Source organism: Protopterus annectens, chromosome 11.part0 (assembly GCF_019279795.1).
Source record: "Protopterus annectens isolate FY-2018-M chromosome 11.part0, PAN1.0, whole genome shotgun sequence".
In the NCBI taxonomy this organism is placed as follows: Eukaryota; Metazoa; Chordata; order Ceratodontiformes; family Protopteridae; genus Protopterus; species Protopterus annectens.
The window spans coordinates 1,001,472,337-1,001,497,988 of NC_056745.1; positions in this window are offsets into that span (position 1 = coordinate 1,001,472,337).

A 25,652-nucleotide genomic window follows, 5' to 3' on the forward strand; every position below is an offset into this window, starting at 1 on the left:
ATGCTGCCGAACAACCCTCAGTGAGGAGACAGAGAAAAGTGTACAGACTCAGGGTAATCTACCAGGGGCTACATGAGCTGGAGATATTGGAGCACTATAGGATGGACAGTGACCTCCTACAGCAGATTGTTGAGCTGTACCAGCCACACCTGACACATCAAACAGGCCGAGGGGAACCCATCCAAGTGGATACCAAGGTATATGTAGGCCAAGGTATACTAGCCACAGGTACCTCCCAAAGCACAACTGGGGATATCATGGGGATCTCTCAGGCATCAGCATCCAGAGTATTTCACCAGTTCCTGGATGCCATGTCAGCACATGCCAGTGAGCCCGTATATTTCCTCAACACACGTGAGGTGTTGACCAGAAATATGCATCTCTTCCACCAAATAACAGACTACCCTGAGGTAGTGGGTGCTATAGCCTGCATGCACTTGCGCATCAAAGCACCATCCCGTGAGCAGGGTAGGGCGTACATCAACCACAGGGGCATCTCCTCCATCAACTCCCAGATCGTATGTGATGCCCAGGGCATTATAATGAATGTGTGTGCTGGCTGCCCTGGAAGCTATGATGATTCAGAAATATGGCATCTGACGCAGCTGTACCACAGCTTTGCCAATATGGACATCCCCTATGGCCACCTAGTGTGGGATGCTGGGTACGCGCTGGAGCCATGGCTGATGACACCCATCAGAAATGCACACGCACCTGAACAACAATGCCATAATGAGGCCAGACATAGAGCGTGTGTTTGGGATACTCAGGTCATGGTTCTGGTGTCTGGACACATCCAGTGGAGCCTTGCAGTATTCACCAGCTACATGCACCCAAATTGTTATGGTATGTTCTATGCTACACAATATGATCCTGCAGAAACAGCTGCAGCAGGAACAACATGGGGCAGGGCCACACAGCCACACAGTAACTGCGTATTGCTGTAGTGTAATAGAGTAGTTATGCCAGTGTTGTAATCCCAGACTTGCCAACTGTGTGTGTGTGTGTGTGTGTGTGTGTGTGTGTGTGTGTGTGTGTGTGTGTGTGTGTGTGTGTGTGTGTCTGCCTCCCTGAGGACAGACCAATGCTTTTAGAGTACTCACACTCCGTACAAGTCCTATACTCACCTTTGGCAATCCTGCTGATTTCACACACCTTGAAATACATCTCTAGGACTGCTGTAACCTGGTATTCTCCATAGCGTGTGCCTAAATGCATATTACTGCAGTGTGGTACACTAGGTAGGTAGGGGGTTCAAATCCAGGACATGGCAGGTGTGTGTGTTTGACTGTCAGAGCTTGTGTGGGGGTGGCTGTGAGTGTCTAACCACTGGACATGTTGGGGAGCAGAAATTGTAGTTTTCATATATGGTGTCCGTCTTATGACACACTGCCCACCTCATAAGGTGTACAGATGTCAGTCAGCCACAGGACTGTGTTGGCAAGCCATACCCCTACATCTGGCAAAAGGCCTTGTGAACAAAGTATGCAACCCTACTAGTACCTGGTATATGTCCTGAACCAATGTGTCATACACAAACACACTTGCCTAGGATATCCTGCTATGTTGCTAGTACCATGCACATTGATGACAGATAGTAGGCATGGTGTGATTGCAGTGGCTGCAGAGGACATGGCACCCTGTACAGCGGTACAATAGGCACATAATTGTGGACAATGTGCCTTCACTATGTTCCCCATTGGATGCCTGCAACATATGTGGTGCCATCAAATGTGATCCACAGAGGCCATACAATGCCGTGCACATGTGCCATGTAAGGACCGATATCACTGACATCAGAGAATACCTGTATCATGCTATCAATGCAGGTGCAGGGTCAACCTGCTGACTATAAGCAGGTTTCGCCACACCAGGCCAGTATTGGCATATCAGAGGATAACAATCTGTGTACACAACATATGCCTGCCATACCAGGTACACCTGTACATGTCACTGTACAGTATTGTGGGACATGCACATCCCAGGCAATGTCCATGCAAGGACTATCAAACACAGACATGGCATGCATTGCAAAGCTATGGCCATACACAATGGTAACCAGGATGTCAGGGCGGTTCATGCAGTACCCATCTGTGTGGGAAATTACAGCCACTACACCCATGTACCACACTGCACACCAATGTTGGGTGGAGCGATGCCAAGGATTACCCCTCACCCAGTCGTGTACAGCCGTCTTGCACAGCCAACCACTACACACCCATGAAGCAATGCATACATGTATGTCAGTACTGGCATCTTGTGTCTGCATGTGGGTTATGATGCTCCCAACCACTGACACTCCCAGTATAACCCCCATTGGCATACCAAGAGATGTTAAATATGTTCACATGCCCTAGCCCATAGAACCTATAGATATCCCCTATGGTGCATGTAGTCCCTGTGCATTACTGCTGTGTGGCAAACTAAGTAGTTAGGGAGTGTATTTGTGGCCCTGGCAAAGAGTGTCAATGTGAGTCCATTAGAGAGTGCGGTTGTGGTGACAATGGCATCCGTTCACATGGACAGCCATGTGTGCTACACCTAATGTATGTCTACTATATCTCTGTTGCACATGTCTCTCAACAACACACATACATGTTCTTACAGCACAGCAACATGTCAGCTTTGTGGCACATGTAGTAACTGCATGCACTTGTAATAGTAATGACTAGTCAGCCAGGGATTTGACCCCTGTACTGGTAGGTGTGTGACAGACAATGCTTAGGTTTTAGTCTCCAAGCCCTTCTCTGATGTACGTTGTCTGTCCCTCCCACACACTCTCTGGTGGATGTGGAGGTGTACACCTGCTCAGCAGCAGCATGTGTATTGTAAGTGATGGACATGATCAGGTGATGGCCTCTGCACCTATTGCAGTCCTCGTCTAGCTGATTTCATGTGGAACAGCTGTGATGATGTTCCCATAGCCATTCGCATGATAAACACAGTACAATATCTAGGAACATTATGTTGATGTTTGGCCATGACAGTCGCTGTGAGTGGTACCTGGATGTGGTGTTTGGAAACAGCATCACAGATGATATCTGGATGTTCCTCAAACATCATACACAGTGGGAAATAGCCTAATGACAGGGGGGTGATGTGCTAGACATGACTGCAACATGTAAGTGTAGCTATGCTTCATTGACACTACTGCCTGTTTAACATGTTGTGTGTGGTAATGGCTATTCTGCATGTTTTATAACAGACATGACAATGCTCTGTTCGTCATGGATCCCCATCTGTAGGGCCATCTGTGGACTGGTCAGTGTGTGGAACCATTTGTTTCCTGTGTTACACACTGAACACACATCTGTGCACAGCAGGAGCATAGTGTGAGGACTGCTGCCAGTACATGGTGATAGGGATGTGTTACTGCCATCACATCCTTGACTGGACATATGTCACAAGACACAGTGGCATGACAGACACTTTCTAGGGTTTTCAGTGGCAAGCCAATAATGGGCCACTGTTCATAGCTGCAGTCACATCTTCTACACTTTGTACAGATGTCATGCAGTATATATGCATGTGTTGTGCTCCCTATGCAAATGTATACCATCCGTTGTGTTGGGTTGATGGTCATATCTATGCATACTGTTGTAAGTAATCCTGAATGCTGTTATCTACTACTAAGCCATATCTGTGTTAAACTGTAAAACCATAGGCTGTATGGGTTTGGAGGTCCCGGGAGAACCTCCTGTCCCACTTCAGCTGACCATGGCACTGGGCACCAGCACATCTGGGGCCCAGCCTTGGACCTCAATCTCTATTGGCTCTGTACCGACTTCTGGTGGTACCACCACTGAGGATGGGGACTGTACCCACTAGGAGCAGGGCCAGACAGGAACATGTCCGCTGTCATGCGGTCCTGGACGTGGTATGTTGGGGGCTCAATAATGTGTTCTGAGGCCAGATATGCAAGCTCAAGGGTGGAGTGCCACATTTACAGGGTGAGGTCACCCCTCCTGGACAGCCCTCAGCACTGCCTCCTTTGCAGCTTTTTTGATGCAGTGGTGGCTGCCCATGGCTGGGGACCTGCATCCCACTGTTCTTGCGGCCTTGTGAATGCCGAACACCCCTCCCTGTCTGAGGTGTGTCCCCCCACATGTGTCATATACCGACCCTGTATGCTGTCTTGTGTGTGATCCTAACCTACCTATCCTTCATGGACATACCTACTCTCCTTCCCCCACATCCCACTCTCACCCCACCAAAACATAAGGACAATCGGTTCCTAGGACAGCATTTGCCCCATACATAGCTGTCCATTTCACACATGTACCCACTGGACACATGTAACCCTTGCAATATGTATCATAACATACTCCTGTTATCCTCACCCCTGTCCTTCAGGCACACGATCCTGGTATGCACATCACTCCTAAATGTTCCAGGTACACGTGATGTGGATGAACCCATTGTACACACAACACTACCGGTCCCTCTCTGGTTATCCCATTTACCTTTATCATGATGATGATGTTGCACACAGCACCTTGCAAGAGTATTGTTCTCACATAATGATTGGACAGGTACTGTTGTGTTAATGTACATTACATGCACAGAGTGATGTATACAGCCAATGTACAACTGTTTGCGTGTATGACTGACACATGTCTGTCTGAGGGAGTCTTGATATTACATAGGACAACACCACTACATAATACAGGCATCACTGGTGTTTCCCTTTTCATTCACTTGTAATGCTTTGTTGTCACATGGTATGTTCTTGATATATCTCTATATATGTATGGACCTATATGCTGGACATAAACACTCACACATACATCTACATGATGGAATACATTCCTATACTGTTGAATGACTGCGCTGTATGATATGTTTGTGGTAATGTCCGATGTCTGTATATATGCCATGACGTATTGATAAATCACATTAGCTGTGTGTGCAGGGTCCTGGTTCTGAGCCTTGCAGAGGCTGTTTATTTTGCTGCAGGGCAGAAAAGACCATTGGATACGGAGGGATTAAGGCACATTAAAGCATTTGTGAGCAGGTGTGCATGGGTTTGCACGGTGTTATGCAATGCTAACCTCTGGTTACAGCTTCTTACACTCAGTGTAGCCCCTACATTGCTTTACCAGTGTAATACTCGCATACTGGCGGCCAAACAGGCTTACACCCGCTTGCTCCCATACTTGCAAATGCACTGACATTGGTGCTTGCATCTGACACTCACACCCCTAGGTGGGAGCGAGGGCCACAGTATTACCTAGTGATGCCTATTACATCAGAATACATGCCTACAGTATTGGGAATGGCTGCCCATTAGGCGACGGCATGCCATTCGACTGTACAGAATCAGTGGCCTGTCCAGTGTTTTATTCATATTATTTGTGTGATCTTCTTACAATCTGCAACCATCTGGCAGATACATGGGAATTGAGACTCTTCAATACAGACAAGTAATTGGATTTTAAGACCCACATCTGTCAGCCTATTATTCTATCATCTTTCTAAGGTAGTCAGTGGAATATGTGCTTTCTGTCCCTATCAGACCTCTCATACGATTGGGGAAAAATAAAGACTGAATCAGGGACATGGCATAACAACATCAGGGACACATAAATTATTGGTGCTATCAACCTGACACATTGACAGACTCAGAGCATATGTATTCATACACAATGTCTGAGGTACATTCTGTTTATGACTCTTAATTGTTGTCATTATTCATTACATGTAATCCACCACCTTTCCTCATAATATCACTAGTTCTAGGAAAGTTTAGGTGGGACAGAGTTAGAATCTGAGTCAAAGTAAGGGACGTCCCTGGTAATCGGGGACAATTCAATGGTATGGTCCCTATGTGTTCCCCCAATGGTTTATAGCCTATCCAGTGGATGTGCTCTTAGGGGTTGGGAGGTATGGGCATCAGCTATGCCCATATTGGAATATTACTTACATCCCTGGGGCGGTCCTAATACAGCTCTGCCAGCCAACACCTGCATGCCTAGGCCCATAATCGCATACCCATAGTTCCCCCACCTGCCACTCCTCTACAGCAGTCATCCTTACTTTGGGTGCAGGTGGGGTATAAACACACCACTACATACTGCCCACTCTCCCCATGTCGGGACACATGTCATACGATATGTCAACCCATGGGTTATCAAGCTTGCACAACCTACTGGTCCGTGTACATCTATAGCCTGGTTTGATAAATCATTACTGGGACTGGCTCCGATCATTAATTTATGGTGTCGCACAAGGGACATCGATGTCTAGGTTGCAAAATTAGACCTTGCAGGGAAGCAGTGGTGTATTTACCTTTATGCCTGTATGTCTCACCAGCTTATCTGGGGGGTGGGGGGATAATGCTACGTGTTACACGTTTGTTTATTGGACCTCCCACCACCATATGCACGGCCTGTGGACATATATTACTCGTAACTGCTGTATCATATCCTAGATATATGCATGTGTATATTTACTGTTTTTTTATATATATATATATATATATATATATATATATATATATATATATATATATATATATATACATATACATACTAACATTAATATATACAGATATATCTGTATATGTATGCATACATGTATATTTATATCTTGCTGTCTATATATATATATATATATATATATATATAGATATATATATATATATATATATATATATATATATATATATATATATATATATATATATATATATATATATATATATATATATATATATATATATATATATATATATATATATATAGTTGTATATATATATATATATATATATATAGTTTTATATATATACATATATAAAATCTAACGACATATGGGTCTATGGTTGTCTGCATATGGATATGTTTATATGTGGGTATGTATCTGTATTCTTTCCCTGTATGTATACGTTCAGACTACTGCGAGGGAAAGACACATCTCTATGTCACTATGGGTAGATATACACACACATACCTCTACATATATATGTCTATATCTGGTTATTCCGTTCCTTGCCATATAGATTACACTTTGCTTTAGTGGGTCTCACAGTGGGTGTGGCTGCTCATTGGCTGATGCCTCTGCCCAATGAACACATTCACTTGCATCCCTAAGGCTGTCCATATAGGCCCACATCGGCCAACACCTGCACACCTAGACCCATAAGTAGCTACCCATAGTTCCCCCACCCTCGCCTACTCAACAGCACCCATCCTTACTCTGGGTCCTGGTTTGTCCCGGACACACAACTACATGCTGCCTACTCTCCACTTCACGGGACCCATTTCATACAATTGTCTCAGCCCAATGGGACATCACGGTTACCCACCCTTGTATTCTGAGTCTGTATACACCACTGACAAAATGGCCGGTCTATTGCCTTTATTTGTTTTTTGCAAATTATGGGGCATTCTGCAAGGGACGCTCCAGTCTGTGTTCCAAGATTACAATCCACGGGTGCACTGAGTACCCCCTGTTGTATCCTGTCTATGGTCTAGGGAGCAGTGGACTCTTTACATTGTTTGTGTGTATGTTTCCCATGTCTGGCTGTGGGGTTGTGGTGGAAGGGCATGCTACGTGTTTCATGTTTCATGCCTGCGCTCCTCACTTCCATTGGCCTTACTTGTGCCTTATTCATTATGACAGTACCACTTTGATTGAAAGGATCTGGTTAAAAGTCCCATGAGATACTCAAATTCACATTTACATGTTATTACATCAGTTTTACAGTAGAACGACATTCATTCCACAAGGAAAATGATATGTGCTATAGTCGAACTTGAACCGTGAATGCCTATTCATTAGGCAGATACTCTAACCACTACACTATTGGTGTTCTGCTTCATTTATATGTATACCTGTGGTTCATAGTTACCTGAAAACATGCCTCAATGCTTCACTAACAAAGCAGGCATCCATTCTCCTGTTGGGAAAACTGCACCACTACACATGTGATATTCCCTACTGCTGTGGACCCGTCCCGCATGTTGACTCACTCCAAGTATATTCAGACTTCCCAAGCCTATAGTACTGGCACATATGTTAGTATGATGGTCAGGGTGTTCATATGGCCATCTGGATTTAGACTCATCCGAATGGGGACTGGGACTGCCCTGTACTCGTTTGAAAGTCAGACTTAGCACGTGGACAAAGTTACTCCCACTGTTAGGATCCTACCTGTGGTTAGAGACGCAGGGGGTTTGCCCACCTCTGGCCAGCTTGATATGTCAGCACTAGATAAGACAGGTGTTCTGCTGCTGTTTTCCTTCGCATTCGTTATGAATACTTTCTTGTGCCCATGTTCATTCTGCTGATATATATATATATATATATATATATATATATATATATATATATATATATATATATATATATATATATATATATATATATATATATATATATATATATATATATATATAATATCTGTACGTATGCATGCATATACATCTACATGATTAATTACATGAATGACTGTGCTGTCTGCTATGTTTGTGATAACATCAGAGTTAGGTATAACTGCCTTGGCTTAGTGGTAAATCAGATTGGTTGTGGCGTGTAGGGTCCTGACGTTGAGCCTGGCTGAGGCGGTTTATTGTGTTGCTGGGCAGAACAAGGGCAGTTGGACAAAGGGTGAGTACAACACTTTTCACCAGTGGTTTTCCATTTCACCATGTTTAACCGCCGTTTCCCATCACGCAAACACCTTCTGCATTCTTACTGTGATACGTCACCCCAGTTCACATTTCAAAATATTATTATATCATTATACAACATAAAATTAGCAGGATATGCTCATATACGGATTATGCATCGTAAATGGTGTGTGCTGCAGATGAACCGGTAATGTCTGCTTGATAGGCGGATGCTCTAACCACTACACTATTGCTGTGTTGTTTCATTTGCATGTATACCCAGGTTCATAGTTACCAAACTAAACGCAGCAAAACATCACTAACACAGCAGTCATCCATTCTCCGGTCGGAAATAAACCACACCACTACACATGCGCCACTCCCTACTGCTCTAGACATGTCCTGTATGTTGGCTTACTCCAAGTATATTCAGTCGATCCAAGCTTATAGTCCTGGGACATACATTCATATAATGGTCAGGGTGTTCAATTAGTCTGCTGGTTTTTGGCTTGTCTGAATGGAGACTGGGACTGCCCTGTACCTGTCTCAAAGTCAGACTTATCACGTGGACAAAGTTAGTTCCACCGTTAGCATCCTACCTGTGGGTTGGGACACAGAAGGTTTGCTCACCTCTGGCCAGCTTGATATGACAGCAGTAAATAATACAGGGGGGTTCCGCTGCTGTTTCTCTTCACATTCGTTATGACTGCTTTATTGTGAACATGTTCATTCTTCATTTATGTGTGTATATATATATATATATATATATATATATATATATATATATATATATATATTTGTACATACACATGCATATACACCTATATACTTATTTACACTTCTACTGCTGAATGACTGCCACTTACCGCCACCCCTATATCCAACGGCCATTATTCTGGGCATCATATAAAATTAGCAGCCCTTGCATGGTTTAGACCCAGGAACGGAAACACCTTAGTCACCAGTTTGACCACTACACCATCCATGGTAAATTCTGCATGGATGGTAGTTAGAATATATGACTTTACTACCAGCATTCTACACTACTGGCAACAAATGTGACATTTGGTTGGTGTACATAGGTATAGTACATGTTAATGTTCATATGTTTCTGAGAGACATATGTATACATTTGCAAGTATACATATTTATAAATAGGAAACATACATGACAACTACTTATATGCATGCATGTATGATGTGTAGCTGTAGATATGCGTATATAAGTATGCACATTTATAGATGTATGACTACATATTTGGGGTTGTGCATGGCTATGTATATGAACACCCGCATGCAGGAGGGACATATACCATTTGCATATAGGGGTCGTGTGCATCATTACGATGTGCAACCTGGACAGGGTATACAATTTGTGGAGGTGTACTATTTGGACGATTGTTATGGGGAAGCTTCTAGGGAACATGTGAAAGGTATATATTCCTGATAATGCACATGGGGAGACGTGCATCATGGTCAGGTGTTTAATCCCAGGTCACAGGTAATGCATGACTGGCTGGAGGCTGAGCAGGGTTGTGGACAACTACTGCTAATGCAACTTGTGTCTGGATGTCTATGGGGCTGGACATTGTGTTGTGCCACCAAGTCTAATCTTTCGAACAGACACTTATCCCATGAGGGATGTCCAAAAATTGTGGATGCCAATGACTCTCATTCTTTTGGCTTTATGAAAATGAGGGAGGGTTATACATGCATGGGATACCTAGTTTGCAAGCCTGAGACTGCCTAGGGTGAGACTGACTACTAGATGTGGTTAGGGGGCACTATGTGCAGATCTGGCTGGCCCAAGCTAGCAGGCCGAGTATGGGTGATTTTGGTGGACATTCAGCAAGGGGGGGGGGTGCTGTGGAGGGGATGATGGGTATTCAATTATGTATCAAGGTGTGTAGGGGTTGGATGGCTCAGTTCAGGCCAGACCATTATGTGGGTGTGAGCCGGTACTGTTTCTGTACATGTGTATTGCACATTTTAATGTTCATATGTTTGTGGGATTGTGTTCTGCAGTATGACCTGTCAGGGTGTATTGGGGATGTGAATGTATGTTCTTTGGTTTCCTTTTTGATTCACCCACTGCTTCCTCGTATACCTCCAGTTCACCTATTGTAAATCCGACCCAGTCTCCCCTGGCGAATTATTTCATTACTCGTCACCCTCCCCCCAAATTCCACAAATGCACCATCCATCCCTTCTCTGGTTGCTGGCCCATGGCACAGAAAGCAGTACATATTGCGTACTCTACATATCTCTGGTACCAATATGGTTGTGAGGACAACCCTAGCATATTTGGTCTTCCACATGCTGTACTTTACGCACATAGGTACATGCAAATACTTATCTTTCATGACATGGTAGGTTGACCCGGGTAATACCCATTCATCTTTAGGCTGTCCAGACAAGGACGACTCGGACCGCGAATGGCCAGATATTGAGCGAATGCTCAGACCATTGGTAGGGTTGCCACCTTTTCAAATGGCCAAAGTGGGACATTTTCGGGACCAACATCAGATTTTACCCGCCGACACATACCCACGGTCAGTACAAAAGATAGAACTTAACTTTTTTTGCCTACATCATAGCTTATTCTTGTAGCATTTTAGTTGCTTATTCTGTTTCTTATAACATTTAGGTATTTTCGATACAGAATAACTGTATTATGCAACTATTACATACAATATAGGACATAATTATGTCCTACAGTCTCAGGACATTTGCCATTTTTAATATTTTTTGTCAGGACACAACTGCCCAAAGAGGGACTGTTCCTAGCAAAGTGGGACAGGTGGTAACCCTAACCATTGGGCTGGGCTTAGCAAAGGGCAGTGGCATGCAAACATGCTGTGTTTCACTTCCAGTTGGTATAAAAATCAACACTGCAATGAAATACGGACACAGGGTTTTAAATGTCATTGTTCGAGGGATGGGGGCTCAAAATTCAGGTACATGCTTTTGTGTTTACTCCTATGATTTTATTTTGGTGTTTGCGGAACTCTCTTGTATGCTTTGCATACATTTCAGTATCCACGGACACTGACAGGAGTGATTACTATTAGAGGCAGGCTGTACTAGTCAGCATTTTAGGTTGCGCGACTGTAGCCGACATGTTCACGCCTCTGTGCAGCGCTTAAACATGCCCCCTGCACTCGCGCACATTTCCTGGGCATGTGGACGGTGCAGCAGCATGCTCTCATTAATATGCATACAGTGCTGCTGTGCCATCTCTACGCCGCACGGTTGGTGCAAGGCTAACGCCGACCTTGCACTGAGCTTCATGAATCCTGGGGTCTACTTTATTACATCCTTATTCCCGTTAACATGACACTACAATAAATTAATAAGTATGACTATGTGGTAACGCACACATTCCACATGAAATCCTAATTATGTACATGTTCGGCGTATTTCTTTTACAAATAGACCAGTTTAGCAATTGCCATAGCAGGCAGATCACAGGAATGATTCCATGTGGTGGGAAGTTCTCACATTTGATTTTTTTCAGCACAGCACTGACTTCGAACATTGTGCACACTTTTGCATTTTAGCAGTTTCATCCTTTCCCTCTTATGCACAACCTATTATTCTATTTACTGTTGAGGTTTTTAAAGGCACATTCATGTTATTCATATCTGCAAATGGAACGAATGTGTTACAGAGAATGTACGTCTACATATTGATGTCTGCATGTGTGTATGGTTATATACTTTAATGAACTCACTGATCCCACGGGACGGTCCAATTAGAACCAGCCCATCCAACCCTGGCATGCCTGGCTCGATAATTTCATACCCATAGTTCCTCCACCCCACCCGAGTTCAACATACACACATACCATCCATTGTCCAGCCATGAAACACCTCCAGACATTGCCCTCTCCCGAGCGTTAGGGGCCTTACATGTATGTTGTCCCAACCCATGTATTCTCAGGCTCTCCCAACATTTAGTCCTTGAACATACCTGCCCTTGCTTGTGTAATTGTCAGATGGCCAGATAGCCTATCAAATTTTGGGTAGTTCCACCAGGGACTACCCTCTGTGTGTAAAGTAGACTTAGCAGATCAACAATGTTACTCCCACTGGTAATATCCTGCCTGTGGTGTGAGTAGCAGTGCTTTGCTCACTTCTGCCCAGCTTGATATGACATACTCTGACAGGGCTATATAATACTGGGTTTGCTGTTGATTCCCTTCTCATTCCTTTTGTATGCTTTATTGTTACGTCATTCTTTCTTCATATATATATATATATATATATATATATATATATATATATATATATATATATTATATATCTGTACATACTTATATACATTTCCTATGCTGGGCACTGCTTAGACCTGCGCAAGCGCACTCAGACTTGCTTACTGGTACTTATATATGTTTACTGCTACTTATTTGTGCTTACACCTGCTTACTAGTGCCTTATTCATTATGACAGTGCCACTTTGCTTGAATGATATTTAAGTTAAATACCTCATGCGATACTCATGTCGGTTTTACAGCAAAATGACATTCATTCCACATGGAAAATGATATGTGCTATTGTTGGGCTCGAACCATGAATGCCTGTTCGTTAGGCGGATGCTCTAAACACTACACTATAGACATTTACTTTGATTCTGCATGTTTTTCTCTATTTGAATGAATTTGATGTGTAAGCTACACTCGGCAGAGGGCAGCGATGCACAAACATGTTGTGCTTTGCTTACACCTTCGATATTGCAGCAATTCAAATGTATAATAGGGACATGGGGAATCTAATTGTGAAAGTTCTAGGGACAGGGCTCAACATTCCACTAAATATTTGTGTTTTTACTACTTCGATTTTATTTCACTATTCGTGGACATTCTTGTATGCTTAGCATACATTTCGGTATCCACGGACACTGAATTACTGACTTACTATTATAGGCGGACTCTACTAGTAGGCATAGTAGGTTTTGCAACTGTTGGGGCATGTTTATGCCTCTGTAGAGCACTTGTACACACCCCCTGCACTCACACACGTTTCCTGTGCATGTTGAGGGTGCCGCGGCACACCAGCATACATATTCATATGGAGCTGCTGCACCCTCTGTAGTGAGGACGCTCGGCGCAAGGTTAAAACCATCCTTGCGCCGAGCTTCTTGAATCCCGGGGGTAATCATTTTATTAGATATTAAGGATGCAAATGATCACAACATTCATTTTTTTCTCAGACTATACTCATGACAGGTCAGCATAGTGCTTGTTTTACATTTATTTATTTATTTATAGTTTGTTTGCCAGGATAGTCCAATGGGCCACGAGGAGCCCATTTTCAATGGACTCCTAGGGAAAAAACTCCAGAAAATTACAAATTACATATTTAATATAAGAGTACATTATTAGAGAAATGTAATGTGCACAAATGAAGCAAAATTAAACAAATAGAAAAACACATATTAGTAGAGTGCACATATTAGTACAATGCAATAAGAATAAATATTTACAAACAATCAAAGTTTTTAACAGTTAACATATTAGCACAATGCAATAACAGAAACAGTCTAAAATTTTTAACAGCTATGCTAATTCATGCAGTTGATTTCTAGGCTATTGAATTGTACCATTCTAGGAGTTCTGCTAATTCCTAGAATTTATTAGGGGTGCAAAACAATGGGAGGCTATTGTGAATTATAGCTTATAGACAGTAGATGTAGTGTAGGGAGATTATGTGGGGTGGGAGTAAGATCATTCCCATAATGAAATTAGGTGTGTGTGAGTTAAGGTTTTAAATGAAGAGAGGCTGCTGCTGGTGTGGATAAGAAGTGGGAGGGAATTCCAATGGCGTGCTAGAGAGAAGGACATTAGATGTTTGCCTGGTGGATGGGCAGGTTTATGCAGTTCAATTAGATTTTGGGAATTAGATTTCAAAAGTCTATTTGGTTGGTGCATTTTAAAGGTGGTGGCAAGAGAGGGACAGAGACGGGGTGAAAATAAGTTTTGTGTGCTTGGACAAGTTGAATATAGATGAGGTAATTGGACAGCTCAAGCCAATTCAGTTGGTGTAGGGTGGTGCAGTGATGGGAAGTGGATCTATGGCCAGTTGCAAATTTTGTTATTTTATTATAACAAGACGAGAGGAGTTAGTCTTGAGGGAGGATTGCAAGTTAGTAAGGATAGAGGCACCATATAGGAGGAAAGGGATAATGTAAGTGTTGGCAAGGGTGAGCCTAGTGGAGGGAGAGATGTAACAGTTGTGGCGGTAAAGCATGCCTATTTTTTTGTGTGTTTTTTTATATTTACTTGTAGATGATTATGAAACTTTAGCTGGTCATCAATCAGGACTCCTAGTAGTTTAGCATTAGAGACCATTTCAAGAGGAGTATTATTTTGACTGGTGACTGAGAATGAGGTTTTATCTGGGGTGGTGGTTTTGGAAGCAGTAAATATCATAGGTTTATAGGTAGGTACTAGGTTATCGGCCCGAGGGCCTACATAAGCCTAGCCAACAAGTTTCCCTGGCTTACACCACCCAAGAAAGTTATTTCCTGTACGACTGTTGAGCAGAGACACAGACGTGATCCCTGGGGTGTATTACCTATTTCCCATCCCCAATAAAATTTAACAAGGAACTCAAACTTTGTAACTGGTCAAAGCTAAAATTTCTTCCCTAGATGATGCAGTCTCTCATTTTAACAATACATTCCTTACCACATACTTGACTCATGCTCCAAAAAACTCAAATCTATCAAAAAAACAACAAAACCCACCCTCCCCAAGACCAAAATAAAAAAAAAAATAAAAAAAAAGCAGAGATATCAACTTCCAGCAATTTGGTCCTTAGCTAACCAACTACCTGCTCCCTCTATCACTCCAAAAATACACACACATTCCTACTGTCTTTTAACCTCCACCCCATGCCCACCTCCTTCATTTTCAGCTGATCTTCTCCCAGCTGAATATCTGCAAATGCTGCAGATGTCATCATCCTATCTCCTCTCTCTTAATTAACAGAACTATTACTGAGGAGGCCACCAGCAATTTGGAAAATATATCCACTGAACTTTCAAACTATAGACCAATAGCCATACTATCACCACTTGCCAAAATCATGGTCTCATCCAGAACAAACTATTAACAGACTCTCAACATGGATTTACTCCACACTTTGGAAACCCTACATCTAGACACCCTAGCCCTAGACTGGTTTCAAACCTATTTCAATATTCATAAATGACCTCCATTCAGTTATCCCGAAAGCCACCTGCATCCAGTATGCAGATGACTCTCACTCTAATATGTTCCAACCACCCCTAGAAAACCTTCTAACAACTACCCAACACAGCTTTACCATAGTTGAAAATTTGACCATCACCTTATCCTAAACCCAAAGAAAACAAACTACTTCTTCTCTACCCAACTAACAAACTAACACACACAACACACATTCAATCCAATAATGGAACCATTATTTCACCTGATACCAATGCTAAACTATTAGGAGTAAACATTGACATAAACTTCGACTTGATATGCACATCAACCAAACTATTAAAACAGTAAACAATCACATTGCTAGATTTGTAACTGGCTTACCCTATAGAACACACCTTGTAATAACCTGAAAAAGCTGACTGGATAAATCCAAAATCTTCTCCCCAGTAGTCCAACTCATAAGAAGTCTTTAAAATCCTTAAATATCCAAAAAGAGCTAAAACTCCACTAATAATCACACTGGCTTTGTCCTTGCAAAAACCCAGATTAACCCCTAAAATAAATCTAAGTTGCTAATTATCTTGAATATAATGAACTGTAACAGATTGCATTTGCTATTGTAATATTGTAATATTGTTTTTCTTTGAAACTATAACTGTCTGTCTGTTATTTCTTTCCTCTCTATTATTTATAAACTATCTGTCATTGTTAACCCTGTTGGAGCTTTTCTCCCAAATGGACATATATCCAGTTGGACTATCCCGGTCAACAAATGTAAAATAAAATAAATAAATAAATAAATCATCAAGATTTTTCTTGAAGAGTGCTAATGAAGAACTTTGCTTGACATAGATGGGTAGGCTGTTCCAGAGTATGGGAAGTCTCTGGTACAGGAATCTATCCCTCCAACATGTCCTGTTTATTGTGGTGACAAGGTTTAGGTCCCTAGACCATGTAGCTTGGAGGGATTGGGAATTTTTTTAGGTGTAGCATGTCCAACAGCTCTGGGTTTGACATAGCTTTATATGTTAGGCAGAGATCACCTCGGAGTAGGCAATATGCTATGGAGTAAAGCTGGAGTTTTTTGAGACGGTCAGTGTAGGGCACCTGTTTGAGGCCAGTAATCCTCTTAGTGAGATACGTCTGTGGCCTTTCCAGCTGCTGCAGATGTCTTGTGAGGTACATCCCAAAAGGGGCGTTGTACTCTATAATGGATCTAATGAGTGTCGAGTAGAGGGGGACAATGACCTCTTTACTCCTGGATGAGGACCGTTTTGTGATGAGGTGTGCCATGTAGAAGGACTTCCTGACTACTGTGGTGATGTGACTATCAAAGGAGAGATTACTGTCCACCTGGGTCCCAAGGTCTCTTATCACACATTCAGTGTTAAGTAGACTGCTGTCTATGTAGTAGTTCATGGATACAGAGTTTTTACAAAAGAGGATGACAATGCACTTTTTGGCATTGAGCTTGAGGCCATGGCTCTGACACCAGGCATCTGTCTCAGCGAGGCCCTTCTGTAAGATTTCCACATCATTTGGGGACTCGACTATGGTTCCTAGTTTGCAGTCATCTGTGAACTTCGTTAGCCAGAGGCCTTCTGTGTTAGCCTGTACTTTAGAGAAGTAGATACCAAACAGGTGAGATCCCAGGACTGAATCCTGTGGTACTTCAGTTGTCACTGGTTTGAGGTCAGATTTGGAGTATGAAACTTTCACAGTATGGGTTCTGTCAGTGAGCCAGTTGGCAACCCATCTTGTGACGTAGGGATGTATACCTAGTTTAGCGAGGTATAATTCCAGAATGGGGGATGGTGATGAAAGCCTTGGCGAGGTCAAGATAGGCTGTGTGAACCACCTTACCCTCATCTATGGCTTTAGTGACTACCTCAAAGAAGTTGATCAGGTTCAGGAGGCATGATCTGCCTTTCACAAACCTGAACTGGGTGGGATCCAGAGTTTGGAGGTTACCAATGTCTTATCACTTATTATGTCATTATTCTGTCATGTCATGACTTATAATGTCATGTATTATTACTTCATTGTGTCTTAAACTCATGAGTTTAGTTTTAGTAGCACTGAGTGCTAGATGGTTGTCCATCATCTATTGCTCAGTGGAGGAGAAGACATCTTGGGTTAATTTAACTAGGGTGGGTATAGAATAGGCAGAACAGAGTATTATTGAATTGTCAGCATATTGGATAAGGTTGGCATTTGGGAAGGCTTGGTAGAAATTGTTTATGAATATATTGAATAGAAGGGGGCCTAAAATTCAACCCTGGGGGACCACTGTAGGAGTATTGAGAAAAGTGGAGGTGGCTTTTTTCTATCTGACTGCTTGTTGCCTGTTTGAGATGTAACGAGTAACCAGTTAATAATGGAGAGGGATAGATTTAGTTTGGTTAGTTTAGTGAAAAGAAGGTTATGAGAGATCATGCTGAATGCCTTAGAGAGGTCAAGGAGGAGAGTGGACACGAAGTGGCCAGTGTCACATGCCTTATTAACTGTTTCTAGGAAGGAGAGGAGAGCTGTGGTAGTGCTGTGGCTGGGTCTGATACCATGTTGAGTAGGGGTTAGAAGTTGGTTATTTATGAGGTAAGGCAGAAGTTGTAGATGGATGCATTTTTCGAGAAGTTTAGAAATGGAGGATAAGATAGTGATAGGTTGAACATTTGTTACATTATTGTTATTACCACCTTTATGGAATAGAATAATAAAGGCCTTTTTCCAGAGTTGGGGAACTTGACATTCAGCAATAGATCAATTTATCGATTTATAAGAATGCAGATAGAGATAGCTATGCCTTCTGCGGCAACTTTTAAGAAATATGAGGGTATATCATCAGGGGCATTGGAGCTGGATTTCAATGTTAGTAGAAGTTTTTTTATGGTGGTGGTAGGGATGGGGTTGAAGGAGGAAGGAGGAGGTTGGGAGTAGGAGATGCTAGGGGAAGAAGGGATAGGTGGAAACAAGGGTGGGGAAGCTGAATGGGAAGTGAAGGATGATGTAAGTTTACTTATGGAATTGATAAAGAAAGTGTTAAATTGGTTGGCTAAGTCCAAGTCAGAGGCATCTGGATCAGGGCAGGGGTTTTCTTTTTTTGCCAGGATTGAGAAGGGAGGAGATTCCATGCAAGAATTTTTGGGGGTTGGTGTTATGGTTGGTTTGGAGTGTAGAGAAGTAGGCTTGGTGGTCTGAGATGTTTTTTATTTTTTACTTTGTTACAAAGTGTTTTAAATTCATTAAGGGTAGTGGTAGTTTTATTTTTGGAGTAGCATTTCCAGGCTTTACCCTGGAATTGCATTGCTAGTAAGGTATGTTTGGTTAGCCAAGGTACAAGACTGCTTCTTATGCATTTTGTTTTCAGAGGGGCAAAGGAGTCAAGCAAGTTGAGGAAAGTTGAGTTAAAGTAGGTAACAGCATTTTCTAAGGGAATGGTTTTTAATGTGTTCTAGTTCATTTTTATTGCAGTTGAGAATGTGCTAGGATTAAAGTTTTTTAGACAGAAAGTGAAGGTGTAGGTATGAGTTAGTTGTATGGAGGAGGGAAGACAGTGGGCAAAAGTGAGGAAGTGGTCACCTGATGGGTCAGGCAGAGTGCCACTATCAGAGATGTAATGTGGATGAGAAACTAAAATCCAGCCCAGGGTGCTTCCAGTAAGTACATTTTTAGAAGGCATAGTTGTTTTGTTAATAAGCTGAGTGAAGTTGTACAAGTTTATATTAAGTGAGTTTGTAGGAGATTGAATTGTTGACCAGTTAATATTAACATCATCCAGGATTATAGTTTCATTAGTAATGTTGTAAGAGAACCAGGACAGAATATCTTCAAGGGTTGAGATATTGTCTCCCGGTGGGATATAAAGGGAGACTATGCATATAAGTTTATGTTTGTTTATATGACATAGGGCTGGAATTAGTTCTTCCTTTCCAAATTTGGGAATAGGTTTGGTATATGGGTTAACTAAGTGGGATGATGAGTAGAGGAGACTGACTCCCCCTCCTTTTTTATGTGTTCTGTCTTTCCTAATTATGGAGTAGTTTATATGGGGTTTGAGCCAGGTTTCTCATATCGCCAGAATATCAGGTTGGTTATGTAGAAGCCAGGCATAGAGGTTAGAAAATTTGTTGCATATGCTCTGAGCATTTAGGGCTGAGAAACAGAGGGGTTTACCCGTTGTGGGAGGAGGATGGGATTGGGAGGTTGAGATGTGTGGGGGAGAAAGGTCAGCATTTGGGTGATTGTCGCTGGAGAGAAGGATAGAGATGAGATGGCAGAAGAGGTGTTTGAGTTCCTTGGTATGTAATCTATGTGGTGTAAGCTTTATGGTGATGTGACTAATATAGATGTGAGTAGAGTTTGTGGGGTTATTTAAGAATTTGTAGGTGAATAGCATACTATTATTGAAGGGTAGATACTGGGTGATAGGCAGATTGAGGAATGTGTGTGCATCATGGAGACTGGGTTAGTTGTATGAACTGGGGTGGGTGATTTGCACTGAGAGGCTGGGTGAGATAGGTTAGGTAAGATATGGTAATAAGTAGCAGTATTTAAGTTAGAAGTGAAAGAGGTTTGGTAGACATGATGACTATTCAGGATATAATAAGGAGTGAGTTTGGGATTAAGTAGATATTAGTAAAAATTTAAAGTATGGGTTTTAGTACCTGAGAAGGTACTACAGATAGTTTGTGTTAATGTGGTAATAAGTTTTGGTGTAGGAGGGGTTGATTATAATGTCACATATTCAATGTTAGAAGTTATGTATGAGATGTTTGGGGTGTTTACTGGGTATGCTTTTATTGGGTAGTTGCTACTGTGTGTGAGTGCAAATGTATTGTAAATAGGTAGTAATTTGTAATGGGAGGGGTTTGTTATAATTTCTTAAGCAGATTTGGTGGTTTGAACTCTGGTGGGTGTGGCTTGGTCACGTTTAAATTACAGGTATTGGGAGGTGGGTGGGATATGGGGGCAGGGAGGGGAGCGGAGTCACCCCAAGAGTAGCGAGGAGGAATGGAGCAGGATGAGCCAAGATCCAAGCAAACACAAGTTTGTGCTTAAGAAACAATCAGAATTGACCAAGGACTGATCTAAAGCTGTAAGTAATTTCTTAACCATTTCTCAGGTGGAAGAACAGGATAACCTTGTATCAGTAGGGTATTGTGTTCTCAGTTTAAATTAACAAACACACGGTATTTGATCAACTATGGATACTATTTGCTAACAGAAGGGAATAAAAGAGAAATGGAAGATGAGTGTGAGTGTGTGGAGGTGCTGCTTACAAGCCAAAGCAGAGTGCTCTCCAGGGGATAATGAATATTAGCTCAAACAGGTAGACACATATACAAAGTTAACTTTAGCTGTTTGTGTTTGCAGACAGTTCTGACCCGGACTGCGCTTTTCTTATGACAATGTATCCACCAGTCGGGTAAAAGATAAAGGTGGTACACCAGCTGAACACTTAGAGTGGTGTTAGGTACAAAGAAAACTTTAGCTGTTTGTGTTTGCAGACAGTTCAGACCCGGACTGTGCTTTTCTTATAACAATGTATCCACCGGTTGGATAAAAGGTAAAAGTGGTACAGCAGCTGAATACTTAGAGTGGTGTTAGGTTGGAGAGACACTGAGCTCTTCATAGGGCCTGTAGCAGGGCCTATAGCAGGGCGGTTGCATGAAGCATTACAGCTCACATACCAGTCTCAGAGTTACCAGTGGTATAATTATTTTAAAATATTAAGTTACTGGCATGGACTGTGATGCTTTAGTGAATTCAGTCATATATCTTTTACAAAAGCACAAGCTGGTAGCATGACTCTCCAGAAATGTTATTAAAAATACAAAAATATGCATGATGTATTAAAAAAATATACAATTGCCCCTTAGTATATTAATTTATAGTCAATATCTTTTGTACAGAAATTTAACCTTGCAAAATGAAGTACAGAATGCCAATAAAAAATGCACATTGTCTCAGAGAGGGAGTATGGGCCTTAAGTCTTGTACCACAAAATTACACAAATTTAGTATGAGGTTTAGGGATTAAATCTGCATCACAAGCACCCCTTAAGTATGTAAGTGGTGAGGCATTTCAAAAGCTTATGGCAAATGTGCATTGCAGTCTTGGGTTATAACCAAACTTGTCTCATGCAAACACACTTTACACGGTCATCTACAGAAAATCGAGACAATCAAAGGGTTTCATTGAACTCAGTCTAACCTATAGTTCAGCCTTACTCATAGTAATTAAGACCTAACTAAACTATTCTGCATATGTACATACACAGACACACACACACACACACACACACACACACACACACACACACACACACACACGCACGCATGCACGCACACGCACGCACACACACACACACACACACACACACACACACACACACACACACACACACACACACACACACACACACACACACACACATCACCATGAAGTGATACTTATACCTGTCTAAGGACGAGTCACTTCCTTTATTCATGTCACACACAGCTATCTATTAGATTACTAATCTGATACCATAATCTCAGTTAATCACGAGTTTTTATGTGAGGCACTCATCATATATTAATGTCTGGTAGACAACTAACATATATAATATCTGATAGTTCATCAGCCTTTTCTTGTAGTCAAACAGATATGACTGGTCACCTCAGTGTAGTGAGGATACAATTCCCTAATAAAATTAGATGTTCTCTTCAAGCTTTTACAAATAAACAAATTAAAATTATTTCAGTTTAGGATAAACTGATTATACACACAAGGCAGTATTGCTGTTGCAAAAGGCAATAAAATAAAATATTTCATATGGATAGCCTGATGACATAAAAAAAACTTTATCTAAAGTTGCTGTTTCCAATTAGTTTTCATACTTGGCTGAAGCCTCAGGAAGAAAGTAAAGTCTAGCAAGCACATGATCCAGAAATCCATAATTTAATGGACTCCATAAAATAGAATTTCCTCTGTTCAATAAAAGTCACAAGCAAACTGAAAGTAAAGGACAGAAACAACTCTGTTTCAATATACTTCAAGGAAGACTGACAGTTTTTCAAGTTAAAAGAAGTCTCAGCAAAAAACTAAGAAAAGAGAAAGTAGCACTCTTGATTTAGTGTACTTTAAAGAGATAAAATAGACTTCTAGCACAAGTAGCATCTGACTTTCTTTTTAAAGCAAGCTGATAGTATGTACGGACAGTTCTATTCCATGATGAGGTAGTGATACCTGTCAACTGTCCAGATATTTGCAGAATGTCCAGATTTTTGGTTCACATTTTTGGTCTATTCCTCATATAATTTGTAGTTTTCTGGTAAATCAGTGGGATGATCTGAGGGCTGAAGTCACTAAATAATAACATACATTTGAATTTCAGACTTCAAGTTCTTCAAAAAATGTATGTTAAAACTAACCCTGTTACTCTAGCAACTTTCTAAGTTTAGAAGAGTGATGCTTAAAATCTGTTCCTATTCTGTGACCTTTGACCCTTCATTATGTCAAACTTTGTCCAGATGTCTTCCACTAAAAGTTTGAGAGGTATGGAGAAAGCATGACAAGAGCATACACTTCTATATTATTGAAAGGAACCATTTATAAGTGTTGCACATATACGAAATACACAACTAAAAAACATATGTCATCTGAAATTTACCACCTCCTTCTTGACCAAAAGTGAGTTTTCTTGAGAAACCTCCCTTTCCTTGAAACCCATGTACATTTTTATATTAGAGTAAAACCCTTTTGATATTTCCCCCTGGAATCCATTCAGCTTATGGGTTAAGAATACCATTTTAAATGATAATTGGTTACCTGTATACACATGGTGCTCTACGTTGGTATAACACAGTTTAATTGTGGACAGAACTCAAGTGATAGCTGGTAGAACAGCAATAATCATTCAGTAATGCATCAGACTGAGAAATACTTTGAAAGTCTAATCAAGGAACCATGCTAATTCATCCTAAAATCTCTTTCATTGTAACTCATCACCATGTTAACATGGTAAAGTTTGTGTTTCTCCTCAATTCTGGCATATCAACCAGTTTACTAGAATTGCATGTCTTCATTTCAGCAATGACATGTCCACCCCATGCTGCTTGAAGCTTATTTTTCTGAAAAGCATAATAATCATTACCTTGCTGAGATGTTATATTCTTCTGGACTTGCTGTCTGCACTTAAGAGAGTTTCACCTGTGGAAAAAAAAAAACTGCCTAAGCTTAATTCAGAAATTCACTACATATTCCACAGCAACGTTTTCTTGTAAGAATCGCCTTCACCCTACCATTTATCACACATTAGTTTTCAGAATCACCTCACGTTATGAACATATAGTAGGACAAATGGTCAAAACTACACAGATTCCTGGAACATTTCCACATTTACAAGATGAAACTGGTTAGTTACTTTTCTCACTCTCATTTAAATGAGTCTGCAAATGCTGTCAGCATAGTGCTAAGAGCAGAGTTAAACCTCTACACCAGAACATTTGTTTGGGGATGGTATGGGTGTGTTTAACTGCTTTATCCCACATCACTTTGCAAAATAGGCTTGCCGGTCTAACAAAAAGTTAGATGATCTGTCTCAGTATTTCCCATAGAAAACCTGCACTGATAAAAATTTCTAGCAGAGTATTCATCACCTTTCTTTCTCAATAGAGAGTAAAACCATTGCCTCAGGTTGCCTTGTACCATAGTTGATCATCCCTATCAAGAAACACTTCTTACCTGTGGTGCTTGAGGTATTAACAGACTCCACAATACCCCTGACTACTCTTTGAAGCATTTAATCGATATAAGGCTTAGCTTTTTTCTTCTGCCTTGCCACTCTTTTGGCACTGTTAATATGACTCACTGTCCCAAGTTCGGTCTATTGCAATAACCAGGGAAGAAAAAAATTGCATACGCTTCCTGTCTGTTCTCATTGTGCATAGATTGCCTTTAAAAGGAATATCAAGGGCATACCTCTCAACCTCTTAGAGCAAAAAATCTGGGCAAGGCCGTAAATAATGGGGGAGCAAAGGCCCAGAATAGGGGCAATTTTTAAATATTGCACTTACAAACTTATAAAGTTGATAGAATAACAGATTTTAAATTAGCATGAATTGTACATATGATATGATATGATGTCTAAAAACCAAACGGCAACCAAACTGATAATAAAAGAAACCAAACGTAAACCAGCGACCTTAAACTAAAATAGATCTTTACTGATAATGACCAAATAACCAAAGCGCTTTTCGACAAGCCCAATGCTTGCCTTCTTCAAAGGACATAACACAACAAATTACAATCACATTAAATACAATCATAAATTACTCAATTAATCAATTGATTAATTAATTTAAAAAAGTGTATTTTTAAGAATGTGTTTCTTTAAAAACACTAGTGAACAGCCTGCATCAACATACTGTCGATAATAAGTAATAATAATGATATAACCATAAATATACATACAAAAAATAATATGGAAAGAAATATGTAAACAATATGTATAATAATAACCTAAATAAAATAGAATGGGTAACAAGTTTGTGTACGAAAGGTACATGTTCTATGACAGTATCATCTTATAAGATTTTTTAATTTCAAAATACTGGCAATTGAACAGGTGTCGTTTAATCCAGGATGCCTATAAGCATACAGTCTAACCTGCCAAATTAACTCTGCCTCTTCTAATTTTAATGGTCTAGGCCCTCCTCTCTGGTCCATAGGGATGTGATCAATCGCCATAAACTTAAAACTGTGGTTAGGGTAAACACTAATATGCTTGGCTAGAGCATTTTCCATTTTCAACTTTTTTATAGCGTATGTGTGTTCATATATACGTTCCCTCAGCCTTCTCACAGTTTT